Below are 5,180 nucleotides of genomic sequence, written 5' to 3' on the forward strand. Positions count from 1 at the left end.
GTTTTGGCAGGAACCCTTAGATATTATGTATTATCTTGAGTTATTTTAAAAGAGGTATCTTTTGCTAGCACTTATAACAGGATTTTGCTTGTTGAGTCTTTGGGATTTGAAAGTATATCATATTGTTTGCAAATAATTTTTTATCTCATCTGTTTTGATTCCATCTATTTTCTTTTCTACTCATTGATATTGCTAGAATTTTCAATGTAATATTGAATAATACTGGTGGCAATCAGCATCTTTATTTCACAACTTTTTTTATTGGGAAGGTTTCTAGCTTTGCAAATAATTGCTTACTGATGATTTAGGTAAATTTTTTTAATTAATTTAAGGAAAAATTCAGTTACGCCTATATTTCAATTTTTTTTAATTCAATGGGGTTAAGTGATTTGCTCAAGGTCACATAGCTAGGCAATTATTAAGCATCTGTGGCTGGATTTGAACTTGGGTCCTCCTGACTCCAGGGCCAGTGTTCTATCCACTGTGCCACCTAGCTGCCTCCACCCTTTTCATGTTTAATTCTAGTGATTTGGTTTACCTCTGTATTTTAAAATCAAATTCACCAATGGTTAATTTATTTTATTGGGGTTTTTCATATAATCAACTCAGTTTTATTTATTAATTCAATTGTTTTTACACTCAATTTTATTAATTTCACTTTAATTTTTTTAGGATTTCCAATTTAATGCTCAATAAGGGATTTTTATTTTGTTATTTTTCTAGTTTATTTTTTTAAATTTCATACCTAATTCATTGTTCTACTTTTTTCACCATTTTACTGATGTAAGTGTTTAGAGATACAATTTCCTCTGATTACTGCTTTTGTTGTAGTCTAAAGATTTTAATATATTGTTTCATTATTTTTCTCTTTAGTAAAATTATTCATTGTTTTTATGATTTGTTATTTAATCCACTTATTCTTTGTTTAATTAGGTTGCTTAATCTCTAATAAGTTTTAATTCCTGTTTCTGCATTCCTTATTAAAGATAAAATTGCTATCTTCTAACATATATGCGTGTGTGTGTGTAAAATCAGTCTTTGTAAAGATACCATGAAGCACTGAGAAAAAGAAGCATTATTTTTTGTTTCAATTCAATTTTCTCCAGAAGTATATCACATCTAACATTTAAAATTCTATTCCCTTTTTTGATTTTTTTCCTTTATTTATTTCTTGGTTGAACTTACATAATTTTGAGAAAGGAAGAAAAATGCCCCTTACTATTATAATAGGACTATCTAACTTCACTTGTAATTATGAGATAAATTCCCTTTTTATATAATCCTCTCAAATTTTGCTTTTAAAAATCTCTTCATCATATGACACTTAGCTGCAACCTTTCTTTCTAATTATTCTAGTCATGGTAAGTCTTAAAAAATATTGATAATGTTTTCTTATTTAAAAAGTAAAGTTAGGGGCATCTAGTTGGCGCAGTGGATAGAGCACCGGCCCTGGAGTCAGGAGGACCTGGGTTCAAATCTAGCCTCAGACACTTAATAATTACCTAGTTGATTGACCTTGGGCAATTCACTTAACCCCTCTGCCTTGTAAAAACAAAACAAAAAAGTAAAATAAATCTCATTGAGCACCTTGTAATTAATTTTTAATGTTTTCCTTTTATTTTACCAGTATATTTTGTGTCAAATTTTCCATGGATTTCTGATCTTTTGTCACAAATATCTGAAAACTGCTTCATTTCATTAAATATCCATTTATTTTTTCATTCAAGATTATATTATATTTGATTGCAACCCCAGTTGCTTTGCTCTTCAAAATAAAATTCAGTCTTTTATTATAAAAGCTGCTAAAGTTGTGAAATCCTGATTTAATCTTCACAATATTTAATTTTTTTTCTTGTTCTTTGCAATACTTTCTCCTTAACCTGGGAGTTTTAAAACTTTGCTATGAAATTTCTAGAATTTCTTTTAGTTATTGGCCCAGACCTCAGTTTCTCCTTTCTGTTTTTTCTGAAATTTATCTAGGTGCCCAACCTCAAGAACCCCTCTCTTCCCCTAAGTCATAGCTTAGTTACTCTGTCTAGAAAATTCCTTGGCTCCCTGTAGTATCACTTTCACCAGGTGTGCACTTAGTATTCCTAGCCCATGACCACAACCCAAGATCACAACCAGCTAACCTAGAATCTGGAAACAACTGGGGTGCGGGTTAGGAGGGGTCAAAGGAGTGTCAAGGTTCTTTCAATGTTCTCTCAATCACAAGAAGAGATAGAAGTTCCTGAGGTTTAGTTTGCTTCTGGTCAGAGCTGCCCTTAAGGTCTGAAATTTGTTAATTCAACGATGTCATTTGCTCGAAGGTATTCATTTCACTGAGGTCAAATCTCAGCCTTTGGATGTACACTTTTTTGTGGTCCTCTCAAGTTCTTAGGAAGACAATTGTTTTACTCCTTTATTTTTGGTACCTAAGTGCATTTTAGATGATGTTCTGTCTGTTTGGAAAGGAACTTTGGAAAGTGGTTTGTTTTTAACCTACTCCACTATTTCCCCAGAATCCAGAATAATTCATTTTTATTGGGGGGGGTGAAGGTGGGAAATGAAGATCTGAATATGTGGTTCTATACAAGACCCATTCCTTTTCTGTGTCTTGATTTCTTTATCTGTAAAATTATGAACAAAATGCTTGCACTACCTAATACCGAAATACATTGCAAAAAATCAAAGGCAATATAGATAAATGAATTCAAAACTTCAAAGTTCTATATAAATTGATCTTGTTATTAATTTCCTTGAATTCCTCAAACATATTTGGAATATTATTGTAGTAACACTCAATAGCCATGCACTTGTAATTCTCAAGAAACCTCCAAGTGTGGAGCATTGCTCCCTAGTCGCAGTATGAAAATAGTTTTGACTTTAAAGACCCCGAAAGGATTTTGGAGACTGTTAAGGGTTCCTCATACTATATTTTTAGAGTCACAAGAATAGAAGATGGTGTTTGAATAGAGTTTTGAAGGACATGAAAACATAGTCCAGAAGTATATGTTAAATGTACTGTCTAGGACTCTAAGGATACATAGAAAAGAAATGTCTAAAATATTATCTCTCTAATTCAAATGATATACTGGTGGGCTAAGTGGCTCAGGAGTTAGAATTAGCACATGGAGTCACAAGACCAAATATTTCCTCTGATACTGTGTGATATCTGACCTTCTTGTGTATGTTAACATGTGTCTGCTTTAGTTACCTACATGTAAAATGGAAATAACAGTTCCTACCTCCCAGAATCATTGTGAGGATAAAGTTCCCTCACTGTAAAACTTAACTGTACAAAAGCTATTCAAAAGCATTTTATAAAATCACTGCATAAGAGCACTGTTATTATATGAATCCTTTTGTAAATCTTAAATCACAGATATTACTGATACTATTATTAACTACCTTGACATTATTCATAAATTTTGTCTTTGTGGTTTGCAGTTCACTAAACCCTTAGATTTTTGCAAACAAATTTTTCCTTCATTTTGCACATTAAAAGAGTGAATACTAAATTTCAGATTGGTTCAATTTTAAAATTACATCTTATTAGTATTACAACTTTCTTATTGGCAATTTTGGGGATTCTGAACATTTATTTCAGAATCTCAACACTGATTTTTCACTAGATTTATATCATACAAAAATTTGATAAGCAGATTTTATAATTTCTGCTATTATTCAAATCAATTACTATTCAATTCAATGAAGTTCAAGAAGCATTTATAAATCACTTACAATGAGTAAGACATTAAAGATCAGTACTTGCTTTCATAAAACTAAATATATATTTATTTGTAAATATATCTATAAACTCATATATGTCTACATATATACACATACATTTATACCTGTATACATGTGTATTTACACACATACACACACACACACACACACACATATCAATATTGATTAGCAAACATAAGCCCAAAGACAGCCACGGGCACATTCCACAGGTCGAAATTGAAACACTGTTCAATTCTGTATTCTAGAAATTCAACCACTTCCCAGAGGGGATAAGTAATCCTTTCCATGTCTAAATCTATGAAATTAGAACACTCTGAAATAGCTAATGTATTATGCACATGACTTCACACTTCCCATAACAGGAAAGACCCATCTCTCCGATTCAAATATTTTTGCCAGCGCTGCCATCTGGCTGCCAAACTTGGAATACTAGTGTCTCTGCAGTCCAGAAGATGAGCATTCAACAGAAGGCAAATGACATAGAATCAAAAAAGAATTGTAAAGAGCAAGAGTAAAGAATGCTATGAAAGAATCGTATAACAGAAACCTCATGGCATCATGAGATGGAGAGAGACCTCTATACTTTCTCCCCATCCCTTCTGTGTCTGTGGACTGAGCACTCTGGAAGCAATTGCTGGATGGCTCCTTAGGCTCCTGAGGCTTCCGGAGGCCCACACATACTCACTCTGGTGTGGCAGAGTTCTTCTCCAAGTCATCCCTGGAGATCCCTAGGGTCAAGAGATCTGGAAACTTCCCTTTGCTGGGGGCCCAGGCACCCTGCCAGCTATTCCTGGGAGACTGGAGTAGGCTTGCTCTGGTGGAACTTGGCTGTGGTCGTGGCAGTACAGCAGCTCCTTCCATCCCTTGTTTCAGTGGAACAGACCTTTCCCACAGATCCAACTAGCCATCTTGGGCTGGAAAATTGCTTCACTGAGTGTTTCTGTGAGTTCTGCTCCTCTAGAATTTGGTTTTACCGCTTTTGAAGTTTTTTGGGGGGAAGAGCTCCTGGGAATTTATGCCTTCATGTTGCCCTCTGCTAAAACGTTTAAATTTTATAAAATCAAGCGATCCCTTCACATCTTGTAATACTTTTAACATTTTTGTTCAATCAAAAATTCTTCCTTTCTCCAAAGATCTGAGGCAAAAACTAGTCCTTGTTTTTTTTCTTATGGTATCACTTTGTATTTCTAAATCATGTACCCATTTTGAGCTTATCGTGACATATAGCATTGGAAGTTGATCTATACCTAGTTTCTGCCATACTATAGTCTTTTTTCCCAGCAGCTTTTGTCAAATACTGAATTTTTGTTATAGAAACTGGGATATTTTGGTTTATTAAAACTAGACTACTATAGTCATTTGCTGCACAACTCAACTTTTCCCACTGATCTACTGCTCTATTTCTTAGCTAGTACGAGTTAGTTTTGATGACTGTTGCTTTGTAATAT

The sequence above is a fragment of the Macrotis lagotis genome, chromosome 3 (genome assembly GCF_037893015.1).
Source record: "Macrotis lagotis isolate mMagLag1 chromosome 3, bilby.v1.9.chrom.fasta, whole genome shotgun sequence".
Classification (NCBI taxonomy): Eukaryota; Metazoa; Chordata; class Mammalia; order Peramelemorphia; family Peramelidae; genus Macrotis; species Macrotis lagotis.